This window comes from Crocodylus porosus, unplaced genomic scaffold (genome assembly GCF_001723895.1).
Source record: "Crocodylus porosus isolate Cpor-Errol unplaced genomic scaffold, CroPor_comp1, whole genome shotgun sequence".
In the NCBI taxonomy this organism is placed as follows: Eukaryota; Metazoa; Chordata; order Crocodylia; family Crocodylidae; genus Crocodylus; species Crocodylus porosus.
Genome location: NW_017728949.1, coordinates 514,324 through 533,320, shown reverse-complemented (window position 1 = coordinate 533,320; position 18,997 = coordinate 514,324).

Genomic DNA, 18,997 nt, shown 5'->3' with positions numbered 1-18,997 from the left:
CTAGGCTGCAGTTCTGGCCCCATTGATACTGAGCGGGAAACTCCTTTTGATTGCACCCCTAGCTTGACTCTTTTCTGTAAGGACAGGCTCCTAAGAAATCCTTTAATGCTCTGCAGTCTTCCTGGGAGTCAGTGCCAGCCCTGGCATTTCCCAGAAATCCTCTCAGGCTCTGGGAGGAAACCCAGTGCCACTCCACTTCCAGAATCCAGAGGCTCTGAGATATTAATGGGTGGTGAAAAACAAACTGGATCGAGTCCTCTTCCGGTTGGCTGACCAGCCCTGCCTCCCTGGCACACCCTATTGACAAAGTCAAAGTCCCACCTCTTTTGGGAAGGCTCCTTCTGAAGCAAAGCAGCAGGTCAAACACTACAGGTGAAAGAGGCATGGGCTGGATTCAGAGTTGCCCTCCTGCCCTGTTCTGCCATGGGGCAGGTTCAAGTCCTTGGGAAATGTGTCCAGCAAAGCAAGGCCACGGGAGCATGCCACACCCAGACTTTAAGATGACCAGGACTGAGGCCAAGAGATTTTTTTTTTTAAAATAAATTTGTATCTGAGGCCAAATTAACCAAAACTATTTACAAATCCAAGAACCCAGAACCGTAAGTGGCCCTACTCTCAGGAAACATCCTTCACGTGCACCCGGGGCTTCAGATGTTTCCAAATCCGTCGGCAGGCATCCTACTTGCAGGCCCAAGCCCGGAGGCTTGGGGTTTGGATGCCCCTGAGTTTTGCTTGCCCTCAGCTGTAAGGCCGCAGGAGCAACCAAGGAAGGAGACTCCCATTTCCATAAACTGGGTTTAAAGCTGCTGCGCTTTGGCAGGTACTGAACCATGCCAGAAGAGCAGTTCTCCCAGGGTATGGTTCAGGAAAACTGCCTTGTTGGACACAGATACATGATATGTCCACTGCTAGGTTAAGAAGCCACTATGCTTGTCCTGAGCCTTCAAGAGGCAGATAAGCAAGGACAAGAGATACTCTGGGCTGCCTAGATGCAGAAGCAAAAAGTCAGCAGTATGGATGTGGAAGCAGAGTTTGCCAAGGCCGCAGCTCGCGGTTTGAGGAGAATAAGGAAGTGAATGTCACCACTGGGGTGGTGAGGTGCCTGAGGCACTGAGAGGGGCTGGGATTTGGGAAGATGGCCAGCACACTTGGGGGATATATTTTTGGAACAAATATGTCCCTTTCCATCAAAAATGCTGTCTGAAGGCTGCATGGTCCTGCCCCACTCTGTAGCTCTGGTAAACAGGACACAATGTTTTGTGAAAGAAATTGAGACTACACTAAAATTCAAAATTTTTGACGAAATTAGCTGAGGGGGGCCATTCAGGGGAAATTTCAACTCCTCTTCAAAGAAGGAGCCAGGACACCTTTTTGTTTCCATTTCAATACTCACTCACTGCCAGACCCTGGACAAGGCCATGCCCTGACCTGCATCTTCAATTCCATACCAAAGGAAAGATTGCAATGACTAAGGTGCTTGGGGCTGTTCAAGCTGTGAGCACTAAGAATTATTACTGTTGGCTTCCATACATTATTTATTATTAATTTATGATTATTGCACATCAGAATTATTCAACAGAGGCTAAAAGCCAGGGACCGCCAGACTATACAATACCAGTTATTTTCATAAGAAACAGATTTAGCACAATGCATGTTCATAGAAGCCCACAATAAATACAGGGAAAAAAATGCATGATTGAATGGCACTGATCCCACGGCTTTAGAGTAGCTCCTCTCACTCCAGCTTGTAGCTGTTGACTGGAGTGTAACATAAACCTGTCCTCTCAGGAGTGGAAGGTGGAAGCTAAAACTAAAGAGGGAGAAAGCAGGAAGGGAATAAATACATTTAGGTTCTGGTGTTATTGCTGGGATTTATCAGGGCTGAGCCTCCTGTAGGAACTGAGACCTATTGTAGGTATAAACTGTGATATTTGCTTCTCCTTTCAGTCCTGTGAAGTAGCAGCACTACTTACCATGCAGAAAGCTGAGCACCTGTGGACGTCCTCACAGCACTGTGGCCTAAAGCCACAAGACACCAGAAGTCTGGCTCTATGAAAATCTGAGGGTTGATTTCGTTGGAAATCAACCCAAATTGTGGGTGCTCATTGCCTCTCCAAAACAAGCTTCTGTTACTCATGTGCTTGGGAATCTCTTCTATACTACCTGCCTGGAATCCTGTAGCTGTCCAAAGGGCTGAGCACAGTCCTGGGTGGAAGAGATCACAGGATTGTGGCTTTACCAAAGGATGGATCCACATCCTGTGCTTGGATAGTTTGAACTTTTCTCTGTCTCATGCAGCTTGAGTAAGGAAATAAATATACTCCGTTTCATTTTCTCTTTGAGTCAGTTCCCCTGTTTCTAGCTCAGGCTCTGGCAGGGAGCTGCTGACCTCTGGGTCCACCTGCAGGGAGGGAGCTCTCTCCCCACCTTTTCTTGGAAACGAGATGTGCTCGTGGGAATCAAACCTCTGTGAAAGCATGCCCTTTGAATGAGGTTCTGTGCAGGCTAAAACCAGGGAATGAAATCAGCCCACAGCAATCCTCTGATGAGATGGACAGGGATGCCCTGGCACTATACCTTCAAGGGCCACATTTCTCCAAACAGCTCTGTGCTCATTTTGCCCCAGAAAGGAGGCAGCTGACAGTCAGACATGCCTCCCTACCATCCCCACCCCAGTCTAGCATCAGGAATGAAACCAAGTGCTCTTATTAAATTAGAAAATCACCTCATTCCTTTGTGCCCCAAGAAGGTCTGAGAGGAATTTTACATAGATTAATCTACGGTGCAGACTCTACAGGATCTATCTCTTGGTCATAGTTGAAGATGGCTTCTTGTGACTTCATTGTGGCACCTTTCCCTGGGTCCTGTTCAGGGGTTATCAAAAGATACACACACAGAGAAATCAAGCCTTGGTATCTCTTCTGGGAACAGGGGAGCATCATCATCTCCCTAACAGAGATGAAGTGGGGAGCAGAGCAGGGTCACGCAACAAATCCAGGATGTGGACCCCCTTCTCTGACATCAAGGTCTACAGTTTTTGCCAATATTTGAATGTCAAGCCTTGCCACATTTGGGGTTTAGTACCACGTGCTTTTGCAAACAGGCATTTCAGAGATTTTAGACTCTAAAGCTCGGAAGGACAGTTCTATCATCTGCTCTGACCTCCCCCACCACAGGCTGCTTATGTCACCCCGTTTCCCTGTACTGAGCCTGGGAACTTGCCTGGGACTAACACATCTGTTCCAGAAAGGCAGCTGGGTCGGACTGCGAGACATGAAGACCTGTCTCCTTGGGACTGTGTTCTAGAGGTTAAACACCTTCCCTGGAAAGTCTGTGCCTACGTTCTGGTTTGAATTTGTCTGGCATCAGCTTCCAGCTATGGGTTCCTGCTCTGCCTCATCCTGCTAGAGCAAGGAGCCCTACCATGCCTGGCATTCCCTCCCTGTGATGGTTCCTATAGTGTCATCAAATCACCTCCACAACCTTCCTTCTGATAAGCTAAATAAATAGAGCTTTCCAGGCTTCTCACTTTTAAGTCGCCTTCTCCAACTCCTAAATAAATGCTGTGGCTTTTTTCTGCCACTAGTTTCTCTGCATCATTTTAGAAACAGAACTGGATGCCACATCCCAGTATCAGTCTCGTAAGTGCTGTAAGAGAGGTGAACATAGAAGCCCAGAGCTGGAAGGGGCCTCCTGCACCATTGAATCCAGTCCCCTGTGTTTGCTTGCAACTGTTAACCTCCCCAAATCACCATTTTGAACCCTCATATACAGCTACCAGGCCTCAAAGAAAGACAAAAATCCCTTCCCTGTTCAACTCAGTACTCTGTTCAGGCAGCTAAGAGTCACATTAGCCCCTGGAGCCACAATGCACTGGGAACTCAAGTTGCTTGCTTGCCTTCTTTGGAGCTGGATCCTTTCTGGAGTTACAGCTGCCAGGGTGCACATCTACCCTAGTCTGTAGGTCTGGCCCGTGTCCCATACAGCTTTGCACTTGCCCGTGTTGCATAGGTACATTCTGTTTGAGGGAGCTGGGTACTGCTGTGAGTTGTAACACCCCGGTTGCCTGATGCCTTCTCCCCAGGCAGGATGAAAGGAAATCCAGATGGCAGGGAAAATGGGTTGCCCAGAGCTCCTAGCCTAGGAAGAAAAGGAGAACCCAGGAGTAGGAAGGGAAAATGCAGGGTGTGTCAGGGCCCTGCACTGAGTGGATAGAGCTGTAAGGATCCCCAGACTTAGAGGAAGATGGAGGTGGCTAGCTGGAACTTGTGTGCAAACAGCTCCCAGTATGGGCAGCGAGCCTGGCTTGCAGAGGGGACCAGAGTTCTCTGGGCCTGTGAGAACCTCAGCTTTCACTCTTTAACAAGGGTCCAGCTCTCGCCATTGTGGAAAAGAGCTGGAAAACACAACCCAAGAGTTACCCCAGATGGCAAAGAACCAGAACCCACTGGGCAAGTGCTTTTGGCATGAGTTTTAATCCTGCTGGGGTTGCCTGGGCTGTAAAAGATCTGGAATGAAATCCAGAGCCTTGCCATGGACTTGCCTGGACCAGGATTGTACACCAGGAGTTGAGGGAATCAAGCCCTGCAAGGCACTAGCTGTCTCTGTGGGTAGACAGTGTCTGAGCCTGCCCGGCATGCCCAGGCATCTTCTTCAGGGCTTGACAAGGATCAGAAGATGCCCAGGCATCTTCTTTGAGCTTTGATTGGGAGGGTGAAGGAGACCTCAACCCTGCTTAGCCCACAGGTAGATGTAGGCCCTGCCTGTGGCTGAGGTAGCAGTGGGCAGAGGCTGGGTGGGCTGCCCTCCTGTTTGGAAGCTGAAGCCTGAGATAGTACAGTCTGAGTCAGGCACACAGCCCTGTGCGCCTTTCCTACTGGCTTTCTGCAGGCGACTCCCTGCTCAAGTGCTTACAGTGTTCTTCAGGCAACAAGGCTGTCCACTGGCAGCCTTTGAAAGGCTGCGGGAGGTGTATTAGCCTGTCCATAGCAAGAAGGGGAGACCCAGGCCCCGTACAGCTGGAGCAGGATTGCTCTTCTGAGGGAGATGAATAATTTCTGGGGCAGAAGGAGCTTATCTTAGACATCATCTAGGTGCAATAGGACCTGGGCACTAGGAGTTACTCCCTAGCTCTTCCCAGAAAGGTTCCTCTGTGCCATGCAGCAGCTATGGGATGGGACCAGGAGGTGCTCATCAGCAGGGATCCAAGATAACCATAGCAGGTAGTGTTAAAAAAACTCCTGTTGTACAGGCACGTGGATGTAGAGGTAGTAGGCTGTGTGAAAATGGCTCTGAGTGAACTCCAGACCTACTACTGGATATGACTATTCCTGCCTGAAACTATGAAATCAGTAGTGGAGGATGGAGAGGATGCGGCCAAAGCCACCTGGCACAAAGACACGTGGCACAGGGCCCTCCAACTTCCCCGATGCGGAGAAGGGGGTGCTGATAGCAAGGAAGAGGAAGAGGCAAACGGAACTGAGGACAGCGACAGCAGCAGCGGGTCCTCCAGCGGGAGCTGGAGCAACAGCGACATGGACAGCAGGTGAACTGAGTCTGTGACCCCACAAGCGGGGTGGGGATGAAAGGAAGGGGTTGCCTGGTTTAAGAGATCAGAGTTTGTGTGTGTGTGTGTAGCACACAATTCAGATATTGTAACAGGTCCGGGTGTCCAGTGAGCCTTTGTACGGGTGTGCAGGCTGCACAGGTGTGGTTTTGTAATGAGTTATGGTTTTTCTTTGTGGAGTGATACTCAGAGTGTAGATATATATAACCTCATACAGTAGACCCCCAATTTATGCGAGTATTGTGTTCTGGGGGAATTTCGTATAAGTCGAATTCACGTAAGTCGGGACTGCTTTCCCCATAGGACATAATAGAATAGTGAGGGGTTGTGTTCCCCAGACATACCTTAGTTATAGCTTTTTTTCCCCGCTTTCTCAGCAGAATCGCCTTTAGGAGGCGCATCTAGCATCTTACCTATGCATCTTGAGATGCCGCTACCACAATGGCGGCCCAGCTCTGCTTGATTCCGCCTGCAAATCTTGTGAGGTGTTCGCGTATATATGCGCATATATATGCGAATCTCGCGGGCGTTTGTGTATATATGTGAATGATGCACATCTCGAGGGGCATTTTCCAGTCCAGGCCCTAATAAAAAATTGTGTAAATGCAAGACACACATAAGTCGGAATTGCGTAAATCAGGGATCTACTGTATATATAGATATAGATATATAGATATATTTGTCCAAAAAATAAATAAAATGTTTCTGAGTGAACTCCAGTCCTACGACCAAGAAGCGGAGGGAGAAGACAGAGAAGATGCAGTCAACTCTACCTGGAAAAGTAACACTTGGCACAGCCTGTTCAAAGACCACCCAGGAGGGGAAGTGGACAGGAAGAAGGAAGGGGACAACAACGCAACTGGACCCAGAGACAGTGAGGAAGACAGCAACAGGATCAGCAGCAGTGGAAGTGATAGCGACAAGGACAGGGAATGAACTGAGAATGTAAATCCCTGAGCAAGGCTTGGACTAAGGAATTATGATTGGGTTAGGGAAGGGCAGTGGGTAGGTGGGTGGGGAGCAGAGGCATTAATTGTAACGGGTGCACAGCTTTTTTAATGCAGTTTAAGGCCATGATGGAAAGTTTATGATAAAAAATGTGTATGTGTATATCTATATCTATATTTCCCCCCTCCCCCCCCCAAAAAAGGAAGGTAATATGGTGCACAGCGACAGTGAAGAGGACATTGAGACAAATGGATCAGAAGACAGCAATGAAGACAGTAGCAGCAGCAGCAGCAGGTCCTCCAGTAAAAGCAACAGTGAATGAGCTGAGTTTTAAACCCTATATTCAGGGACAGGACCAAGAGACGGGTTTGAGAGAGATGATGCCTTGCAGATGGATGAACCGGAGCTCCATTCCATGGGTGTGTATATTTAAACAGGTGTGTGGGTTCCTCGGGGGGGGCGCGGTTAAGGAGGTAATGAACGGTGACTAGAAGAGGGGGGTGTGGGTGTGTGGGTGTGGGTGTGTCTTCTCCCTAGCTTGCTCCTGCGGCCATGTGGCTGAGGGCAAGTGAAACGCGGGCTTCCGAACCCCAAGCCTGCCAAAGGATTTGGAAGTATCTGAAGCACCAGAGTGCGGTGGAGGATACTTGCTGGTAGCAGGGCCACATATGGTTCTTGAATGATTCAAACAGATCTGAACTGGCTTAGGGGGAAAAAAAAAATTCTTTAAAAAAAAAAGGCGGTTTGATTCAGGTTCTTGCTTCTTGGCCTTTTGGCTCAGATCAAGTGTCTCAGCCTCTTGTGTGCTAAGATCAACTGGGGACATCCAAATCCCAAAAACTCTAGGCTTGGGCCTGCACATAGGATACCTGCCAATGGATCTGGGGGTAGCTGAAGTCCCAGGGTGAGCATGACTGGATTAACCCTTTAGTGGGACCTAGGCAAACAACCTCATGGGCCGCTACTTGCATGTGTGCATATATATATATATATGGGTGGGATTGGGGAAGAGTTGGATTGAGCCAGGTGCTGCCTCCAAGCTGGGGCAGCCCCTGGCCCACTAGCCGCCCACCCGGGGGGCACCGCTGCCACAGAAGGAAGGAACCTCCCACCAGCTCCAGGCCCTAGGCATGTGCCTAGTTTGCCTGGGCACTAATCTGGCCCTGAGGGTGAGAGCCTGGGATGGAGGATGCTCACTGGTTGCAGTGCCATACAAGGTGTTTAGAATGATTGAGTGCTGCCTGCTCAAATAATACGGTTTTTGGAACAATTGAGCTCTGCTCAGTCGATCTGACTTGGAAATGATTTGGTTAATTTGACCTGGAACATGAAATATATTAATTAAAGTAGTATTGATCCAGGTGGTTTTGCTGTACCTGACCCCCCCTTTTCTTTGATCTTGAACGACTTTGTGTAGTTGAGAGTGGAGAATATCCATTGGACTGTGGGCATCCCGCCCCACCTTTCCAAGTCTCCTATAATTTCCCAATGAAAGGATCTCAGCTACAAACTTTATTTTATGGAGAGTGGGGGATTTCTCCCTAGCTTGCTCCTTTGAGTTGCCTCAAATTAGGAGAGATGGGCATAAAGTGGGTTGAACAGATGCCCAGGACTGCAACAGTGCTGAAGGCAGAGGACAGGATGGATGGGAAATGGCAGAGGCTTCTGGGGTGCCAAGGTTGCCCTGGAAGGAGTCAGGTTTAGGGGTACCAGCAGAGCTGTGCATATGTAGGAACCCAAGGCTGGAACAGCAGGTGTCTGTGGGTTGGGAGTGAGAGCACCCCCAGGAAAGTGTGCACGAGGGAAGCCCAGGGCTGTGGGCACTGGTAGATGGGGCATGGGAGCTTGTCACCTTGTAATGACTGCTGGCCAGCACTCAGGCTCTCCCTTGCAGAATTGTGCCCTTCCTCAACTAAGTGCTGTCTCACACTCACTTAGTGCACTGAGCAATCCCTGTCACCCCACACAGCCCCAGCACGGGAGCTCAGGCTGGCAGAGGAAGGAGTCAGTCTTGCATCAGATGCTCTGCCTAGGCCTGGATAGAGTGCCTGTGTATTCAAGGAGTCACCTTGTTTGCACTGCAGAAGAGCGGCCCGTGTCTGCCTTAGAGCCAGGCTCTGCTGGCAGGGCCCTTTGCACACACTGTCATGCTGGTGCCATGAAAGGAGCAGCTACCGTGCTGGGGCCAGAGGCAGCACTGTGGGCATGGGGCCCCTTGCCATCTCCTGGAACAAAGGAGCTGGCAGCTTGCTGCTGTCTGGCAGCCTTGAAGGGATATATGAGGACAGTTCCTAGCAGAGCTTGAATGGGGAGGAGAAATCAGGGCAGGCTTTTTCCTCAGTGTCCCTGCCACGTGGATGAGAGGGAACAACCCATTGGTGCAAGAGAGGGGTGAACCTGTGACACAGGCCCAGAACCTGATCCTGCAAGGGGCTCTCCAAGCCACCCACTGGGTGGGCACGCTGGGGTCTCTCATGGCAGGGTGAACTTCCAGGGTCAGGCCAGCTCGTCAGAAAACACCCAAGCACTCTTATGCTGGTGCCCACCACTCACACTCTGGCAATCTGCCTTGACCCAGGGAGATCCTGGCAGAGCTTGGCACAGGATCCAAGAGACTGCCTAGCAGTGCCTTGATCCCACTCCCCCACCCAACACCAAATCTGTAGGACGAGGCCCTGCAGCTTCCACTTAGGTTTTGTGCAACTCCTTGTACAATGCATAAAAAAAATTACATCAACAATCTGTTTGCAAATACCTTGCATGTAACCATACAGTTCAGCCAAAACCTGGGGGGTAGGGGAACAATATTTCTGGTAAGAGAAATTCCTGATCTATTTTGCGTCTGGCAGGGGAAGGGACTCTTACTGACAGGAGATAAGGAAACAGGGGCTCCTGTCACCAATAAAAACATTTAATGTCTGGAAACAAACTCGGGAGAACTGCCCTTTTTCCCAGCCTTGCTCTCTCTTGCTACGGAGAGCCCAATTAACAAGTGCTCAGGGGTTTCTTGCTACCCAGCTGAGGTATGACACCTTCCTCTTGCCTCCCACAGGTTTCTCCAGGCACTCTGCCCAGCTGGCTCTGGGGATGCCCCCATGGTTCTGTGTAGCAGAAGAGATTTCAACTAAACTCTTTCCTAGCAAAAAACAAACTAAAAATGCAGATCTGTTGAAGCCTAAATGTTTTGCTGGAGAGTCCTGATTCTGAGGGATTTTTTTTTTAAAAAGAATAAGAATTCAAAAATATTTCATTTTGAAAAAGCTAAAGTATTTGTTTTGGTGGCAGTCTTTCACACCAGTCTCAAGTTCTGCATCATAATATTAATCAGTAGTAAAATAAATATTATGATGTGCTCCATCCATTGCATCTAGGCTGATGTATGTTTAATATTTTAAGAGTCAGAGATAAAGAAACACAATTGTGATGTAATGTTTTGCTTCCCCCCCCAAAAAGGATGAAGAATTCAACATCACTGGGATGAAACAGCCTTGAAATACTTTGAAATTTCCCCAGAAACAAAAGTTCCAACTTTTCCTTTCTGTTCTGAATCAAGATGAAACAGCCGTGACACGTGGGAACTTCTCTGGGAGATTCTGCTCCCCAGCCAGCTCTGTAAGTGAAAGCTGCTTTATCAGGTGGCACTTAGACGCATCCAGTCTCAGTGGCTTATTATTGGGGTGGGGGGGAGTGAGTCCATGTCTGTGTCCGTGTGTTGAATAATTCTTCCCCTACCCAACGTTCCATCCGTCTATCTCAAAATCTTACACACAAAACACATGGCAAGGTCCAGGCCAAACCTAATTGCCAAGCCCTTTGTGCTCCAATGGGAAAAGGCATCAACTGTAACATGGGAAGAGCCTTGGGTCAGATAAACCTAATATTTTGCTTTGAGGGGAAAACTGATATTTTAGGAAAGGAAATATGGTTGGTCACAGCTATCTGGCCAGCAGAGGAGTATTTTGTCTAGTGCCATGTGAGAAGTTATTTAGTAAGATGAAAAAGATGAGGATTAATGCAGGAATTGCAAGTTGGGTAAGGAGCTGGCTAAAAAGCAGAAAGTGCAGCATGTTGCCCTGAAAGCAGAAATGTTGGGTTGGGAGGAGGGTATTTGTGGAGCTCCTGAAGGACGTGTCTTCAGGCTGGTCTTATTTAATATCTTCATTAATGATGTTGGGTCCACAGGCTACGGGGGCATTTCCAATAAAAAAGAGGATCAGAATTCCAGACAGGAAGAACTAGATGACCTTCCCTGGAGTTACAGAAATGGGATGCGCTTTAAACAGGACCAAGGAAGGATCAACAGCTATATTAAGGATCCACTTAAGGATCCACAACAAAATTTCTCCTGTAAGCTGGGCATGCACTGGAAATGACAGAGAAGGGGAAAGGCCTGGTTCAGGAGACATATACTCTCTCTAAATGTATTAGGGAACAAACAGCAGGAAGGAGAACAGCCATTTCATCCGAAAGGGAATTAGAGCTGGAAGGGTTTTCTTTCCTTTCCCCTGCATTTGCAGGCAACCATTTACCTGAGGATTCCTAAATCTTCACTCTGAGCCCTCACACATCGCATTTACAAGGGGCAAAACATGGGTGACTGGTGCCATCTTAGGGGGGGCACATGCCTCCCCAGTGACCAGTCACCAGGGGAGGGGGATCCCCCTGTGGCCAATCTCACTGATGGGGGGAGGGAAGGGGTTTCCCTGGCTGATCGTGAAGCAGCTGTGGAAGGGCACCAGCACTCCTACCTGCCCCTCCACCCGTCACCTGAGCAGTGAGTGCGGCCAGTCAGGGGGTGCACCAGTGCTCTTAGGGGGTGCGTGGGAACCCCCATGTACCACCTATGTATTGCCACTGGCTCAAAACCAGCAATGCCAACATCTTACAGCATAACACAGGTTCAAGGAAGGTGTACTGCCACTGCCCTGCCAGTGCAGTGACAGAGAAGGACTTGGGTTAAGCGATGTTCCATATGTTCCATGGATGCTTATCTTGCTGGGATCCTATGACCCCAGCTGACTTCCTGCCCTTTGGGCAGGGGGCTGGACTCGAGGATCTCCCGAGGTCCCTTCCAGCCCTAATGTCTATGAAATCCATGAAATCTATGAAATATGAAATCTATACTAGGAAAAGAAGTCTGTAGAGGAAGGCAAATCCTGCCAGGACAATGTTGGCACAAGAACAAGTGGGCATACACCAGCATACATTTATGCTGGAGATGAGAAGATTCCTCACCCCCAGAGCCAGAAACGTCAGGAACAGCGTCCAGCAGAAAGAGGAGGCAATAACCCAAGCTGCCTTCCAGAGAGGGCTTGATACATTACAGTGAGCAGCTGCACTTGATGTCCCCGGAAGTCCTTTCCAAGCTTGTGTTCCTAATGCTAAGAGAGATCAGCAAGGTGGCACTGTCTAACAAAACTTTAACCGTAGGGGCCTTTGGCTACCATATACATTGGTTAAAACAGCACAGACTGACAAAGCAGCATCTCCTCCTGCTAAGCAGATGCTTCCTAACAGTCAAGTCCAAAGTATGCTGGAGGAAAAGCTATTCTCAGCTTCATCCAGTCACACTCAGGATCTAATTCAAGATGTAACAGTAGTTGGGCCACTAAGTAACACTGACCACAATATAAAAAGACTTGGGGTTCTAGAGGGAAGCAAAGTACCAGCAAGTGAAGGCAACACTGGACTCAAGGAAGGGAGATTTCAGGATGCTGAAGAAGCCAGTTCAAAAGGCCTAAAGGCAAAAGCAAGGAAGCTACCCAAGAATCTCAGAGCTGAAAGAGAGCCGGGAAGTCAAGGAGTAAGCAAGGCTGTTAAATGGCAACACTGGATGGTTCTTTAAACCAAGCATCAAACCCTGCAGCTTTGGAGACTGAACCTGGTAAAGCAGATAAACCAAAGCAGAAATCATGGCAGGTAACATGAGTGCAGAGTCATGTGAAAGGTTTTTGGAGAGCAAATTGTCAAAGAACACAAGCAGAACAAAGGATGCCCAAATATCTCGGAAGCTGGAAGCCTGCAAGGAATCCCTGAGGCTACTATATTTCCAGGGGAGAAAGGGAGCAATTAAAGGAAGAGAAGATGTTGCAGAGATGCTAACGGTCCTCTGCAGCAGTCTTCAACAAAGAGTGTTGGGGAGATCCCTATCCCAGATTGCTCTTTCATGGTGATAGAGGTACGGTACCATTAACAAGACAGAGAACTCTGGTGTGTTGGAAAACATGTCACTTGAGAATAGAGATGCTCACGCCCAGAGGGTGCATCCGTGAGCTCTGATGTACCTCACTGCTTCAGTGGAGCCCAAACCATAGTGCATGTGAGTCTGTGACAACTCATAGCTGGAGAGTCTGGTGCACAAGTTGTACAGCCTCATTGTCTGCTAACTCAAAGCCATTAGTTCAGTTCCTGGGGTTGGCCAAGGTGGCAGTAATCATACGCACAAGTGCTCTGCAGCAGTATCAGCCCAGGACGGGAGACTTGCTCCACAGAGGCTGGTTGAGAAGCTGGCAGGCATGTACATCTGCTGCTAAAGCTGTGCCTGGTTACATCCAATTCTCAGAAGCCCCATGAGGCTCCCAGGAGATTTTCAGTAGTAGGTGGTAACATGGCTGACATATCATGCCACTGTTGCTGAGAGCAGGGTGCAGGAGGAGCCATTCATGCAGTTTAGGATGCAGCAGGCATGACAAGGCTGTGAGATGCATGGCTGCTGGGGCAGGGTCCACCAGCCCAGTGGTTCTCCTTTTCCTTGATGCCACCTATTGCTTTTGAAAGAAAAGAAGTAATCAGTGCTGCTGTGGACTTATTCATGGATCTTTGTAATGGGGGCATGTGTCTCCACCATGGTTCAGTCCACAGCACAGCCTGACCTGGAAATAACCTTTGATTAAAAATGCTACCATCACACTCAGGGAGATTGGTCTGGTGCAGAGGGAACCAATTGTGCAAGTTGCTTTCAACTGTGCAAGTGGCTTTCATCCACTCTTCTGCGGTGGCATCCTGGAGTCCCACAGGGAGACCAGGCACAGAGGAGCAGAGAGAGCCCAGAGCTCAGGGCAGCTCTGTTTCCTCCTCCAGCCCTTGAACAATGGATCAGCCCCTGCCCACTCCTTCCATCCTTCTCCCATCTCCCTACACCACTGTAGTGGGAAGACAAGGCTTGGACCCAAGGCCCTGTCTGGACCTGCCATCCGCTGCAGGAGGGAGGGAGGAGGCACTTCCAGAGCAGGAGGGCTGTGCTGAAGGGGTGAGAGGAGACATGGGGCTGAGGAAGCCATAGACTCATGGACTGGCCTCTGCAGTCAGGGAGAGGAGGCTGAGGCACATGCTGTGGGAAGGACTTGATGCAATGTGTGATCTTTCCCAGGAAGGAGACTGCGTGGATCTCTGAAACAACAGAGCAGCGGCCGGCTTGCCTCCACAGCCTGCATGGGTCATTTCCCAGCAGGTACATGGCAACCTGCAGAAGTCTTGTCTACAGCCCAAGAGACAGGAACCCTGGACCCAGCCACTGCCCTGCACAGCTTGTACTGTGTCCTTCTGGCCGTTATAACCTGTCATCTTTTCTACTGACCTCAAGGTCCTGCCATGTGTAGCTGCCTCATCCTGTCCCTGCCACCATCAACAGCTGGGCCACCTCCATCTTCCAGCACACAACTGGGACCAGTTGAGGGGCAAGGACAAGGCAAGCCTCCCCGAACACTGCACTGCAGAGTGGGGAGAGCAGCTAATGCAGGCAGCATTTGTATCCATCCCCTAGTGTTGCTGCTCTCGGGAAAGAGTGGCATGGGCAGCTGTGCCAAGGCACAGGGTGTGCTAGTTCTGTGGGCTCATCCCATCCCCCACATTCCTCAACTGCAGGGAGCAGTGGAGACAAAATGCAGGGCATTTCCTTGTTCTCCATGTGAGATTTTCTCCATAGGCCCTTAAATTAACAAGGGCTTGTGGGGCGAGCTGGTGGGCTCTGGGTAGGAAAGCAGCTCTTGTAGCTGCACTGCCAAGCTGCCCTGGACCCCAACAAAGCTCAGCAAGAGGCACTGGGAAATGCCAGTGGGTGGCCTTTCACACGGCTCCTGCCATTGAGCCAGCAGTGCCCCAAGCCCACGGTGCTGGCACAGCTGAGCTGCTATTCAGGTTCCTGTCATAGGGCCTCACAAACTGGCTGCTTCAGGAACAGGAGGAAAATGCCAAGAGCCCCCGGACAATGGGGATCACAACAGAGACTGAATGGGCCCTCGCTGCCCAGGAACAGCGCCAGCTCCAAGTGGCTGGGCAGTGGAATAGAGACACACATGAGCGTGTTGCACACACCCCAGGACATGTCACCCACACCATCACGTGTGTGCCCCCCCTCACTGCTGCACACGTGCATGCACACATACATCCCCAGAAACTGCACTGTAAACCCTGACACAAGTGCACACGCATCACAGTACACACACACACTCTCACACACACTATGGTACACGCCACCCACACCATTACATGTGCACAATCCATATACACCCCCATACAACACTGCATGTGTGCATACACATATACGCCATGCTGCAAACCCCTATATGAATGCATACACATGCATGCATGTATCCTCCTCCCACAGTACACACACTCCATACTTTAATTTTACATACTATGGAACATACAGACAGAAGCACACACAGCTCTCTTGCTGGTGGATGCTTTTAATGTCACCCAGATGTCAGTTAAGTCTCAGACCCTGCTGCAGATCTGTAGGGATTGGCTTTTTCAAGTGCTCACAGCCCTGACTGCCAGCTCCTTGCACTTCAGAAGGGATTTGCCGACCTCAGGATTGTCCGCAGCTGAAGCTCCAAGGAGCCTCCCTAGGCTCTGTGCCCTGTCCCCCTCAGCGGTGCCAAGGGCATGTGAAGTTGGCTGGGACTAGCTGGCTGGCATACCAGCCTACTGCATGCTTGTGTGGCATCCCCAGCTGGAGCACCTCTGCAGTCCAGCTGTTCCCAGCAAATGCAATGGCTCTTTGAGCCACAGGGTGTAGGCTGGAGGCATCTTGAGCCTGTTCTAACTTATAGCAGGGGCTGAGGCAGCCCCAGAACCAGGGACCTACAGACAGCTGCTTTCACTTCCCCCTCCCCCTTGCCAGCTGACACACAGCACTAGAGCTAAGCCTCTATGTGTCTCTGGAGCAGGCAGGGCCCCATCTTCAGCTATGTGAAGCTGTCCATCTCCCTAGGGGGACCACATCCCGCAGCTAGAAGTGATGCTTCTGCAACTACCTTGCTGAGCTTATGGCTGACAGTTGGGTCCTGCTGGTCCCCTGGTGGAGGGGGTCTCCCACCTCCCCTTTCCTAGGTAGCCTCTCCTGGTTGCCTAGGCCAGCCCTACCCACCACTGTTGCAGACCAGATCTTCCCTGGCTGCTTCCTGCTATTGCACCAGGGCTGGGGGTTGATTTCCTGCCATTGCTGTCCCCCCACCCCATGCAGGGCAGGCACAGGGAGATCACAGGACTGCACATATGCTTAGGTTGGAGCAGGGGAGGGATCCTGATGCATTTACAGGCCTGTGAGTTGGGCAACAGCACAGAGGCCAAGCTCACTCCTTGCTCTGCCATCCAGCCCCTGGGGTTGCCTTCCAGAGGAATCTGAGGCAGGATCTTCCCCCAGGGCAGCTCTGCATCCCAGCCCTTCCCACCTCCCCAGCTGCTAGGGGTGCTTAATTTTGCCCCTGTACCTTGGATAGCAGCTGCTCATCTTCTGGCCCAGGGCTTGCCTGAGCCTCCCTTGTCCTCCCCAGCCTAAACAGCAAGGGACCCTAGCTAGGGTGACTTTCCTGAAGGAGTTAATTTCTAAAGGAGGGCGGCCTGCTTGCTAGATAAATCAGCCAATAAGAGTTTGCTCTGATGACATCATGCCAGTCAATTGATACACTGCTATGGGAACCACGGATGGGTGGAGTCTCTGTGTAGCCAATCAGAGCTAGGACTCTGTCCACCTTCCACCTTTACTCTTGCAGATCCATTAGGCTGGATAGAAACACGTCTCTTGTTCCATATTACTGGGGTGTCCCCCCCATTCCCCAGGGACTGTCCAGGCCCAGCGCTGCCCTGTCTCAGGCCATGTCCATATTTAAGGCATTTTCCAGTGCAAGGCTGTGATTTTTACAGGATTTTTCTACTGGTAAACACCTAGCACTGATGTAGCATCAGTAAAGTGCTATGGCTGCTATAATACACAGTAGCAGCAGTAACACATGACTGTAGCTTCTTGAGGGAAGTGGGAGAAGCTATACAGGCAAGGGATCAACCAGCAGATCCTTCCTTTGTGCCAGTACTGCTAGGCTGGCAAACATTTTCTAGCATGGACTAGGCCTCAGCATGTGACCATCCCACTGAATCCCATGCTGGGTGCCAAGAACTGGATGCCAGTGGCCGTGTTTCCAGGTGTTCCACATGCCAAACTGGGCCCAGATGTTCAAGAGCTCCCAGCATGTGCTGAGTCCCCAAGAGAAACTGGCCTTAAAGACCTGCTTCCATGCACAGGACAGACCAAACCCGTAGTCATGCAGAGCACCACTGACAAATAGACTCAAGTTGGAAGGATTTGGAAAGAGTTGCTAGGGGAGTTTGCACCTGGCTTGAATTGGAGTTCCCTAGTCACAGACTTTGTAGGACGTCAGGCTGGTTTGTGAGTTGCTGTCTTTCACAGTGCCAGGCACCTGGTGTTTCTTCTCACTGGCTGCCACTGTGAACCTCTGGAAGGCTGACCAGTGCCTGAAGCTTTAGTACTGTGCAGAATCTGCCCTCCTCTCAACACAGCACCTGTGCTTTCATTAAAGAAATGTCTGCACATGCAGAAAACCAACATTATATTCCAGCTCATCCAGCTGGACAAAGCCCTCCCAGTATAAACCCAGTACAGCACCATTGTGATGAGCTTGACAAGGTGCCCAGAAGCCCACTGTCCTTTTCATCTGTAACGGGGTGATGAGTCTGAAACCTAATGGTGCCATGTAAAGGCCAACTCTGTTAATTATTTTGCTGCTGATCATAGTGGCAGAAAGACCTAGATAACAGCCTTTCTATTCTACATCAGTCCTATTGAGTTTGTTACCACTGTATCTGGACATCATTAGGCAAGGTGATGGCCATCTGTCTCATGTTTCCTCCCTCAGCTTCTCCCCTGGTGGAGACACGTGTGCAGGGAAGTGTTCAACTTTAGGCTTACAAGTAAGCTCACACACCCATGCACTCCCCTTGCTCTACATTTTTGCTACTGAAAGGCAGCTGAAGGGCCACCACCCTTGAAGGGAAGGGCATGACATTATCAATGACCTATAGGAGATCATGCCACAGTCTAGGGCTGGTATCTGAGAAAGTGGTTATTCACCCTCATTCCTCCCAAAGTGGGTCCCATAGAGTGTCTCATCACTTTGTACAAGTTAAAGAGCTCAGCTGCCCCCACCCACTGGCTTCCCTGCTTCAGCAGCACCCTGAAAACAAGGCAAAATATGCTGAAGAGTGGCCAGGTTGGGGATCTGAATATATGCTAGGGGAGAGAGAGAGAGTGTGAGTGTGAGTGTGTCCTTCGTTGTTTCCCTGCTGAAGTCATTGGGAACCCCTCAGCTTTGAAGCAGCCAAAAGGTCATTGCAAACAGATTCTGGAAATGATCCAGCACAGAATTCACAGGAGCCAGGCACCAAACAGAGCATGTCACAAATACAGGCCTCCCTGCCAGGGTCTGCTCCTGCCTACTAAAGGCAAGGGCAGTTCTACAGGGATTTCTCCCTGCACCCTAGGAGATGGTGTGGTCCCTATTTTATGAACAGTTGTGTGTCTGTGTGTGGGGGGGGGGGGGGGATTGGGCCTGGGGAGCTGGGGAGTAGAAAGGAGCCTTTACTTGGAGAGTGCTGTTTCAGTCATGCCAGACTGGCATTAACAGATGTCACCAGCTCATGGCAGCTGGCTGGCAGGCCTTCTCACCACTCCCAGGGCACAGATACTTCACTGCAGATGCCAGTACTATGTGCACTAATCCATTCAGTATGGGGAGTAAACAGGTCCAATCCCCCCCCACCCCCTGCCTGCCTGCAGTCCCATGGAGGCAGGGCAGAGCATAGTGCAAGGTCCCTCTCTAGCACAGCTCAGACCAATCTGCATATTGCAAGGCTGTGCCAAGGCCCTACAGTCTCTGGGGAGTGGCTGGTGCAGCTCTCACTTCAGGTCAGCTCTGAGGGGACAAGGCTTTCATGAGACCAGTGGCCATGGCACACTCCAGCATATGGCCTGGAAAAGTGGCGTTGCCCAGGGCAGCAGACTCACCCTGCTGTTCTGCCCCATCTCTACCGCCACCCTGATCTGTCTGGGCTCACAGCAAAGAGGAGGAGGGGAATATAGACCCAAGCAACTCCCCTGGGGGCAGGGAAAGTGTGGGGCAGGGAACATGCATTTTTAAATAAGTTAGTAGTGGGCACTAGTGCCCCTGGCACTCCCCCACCCCTTGC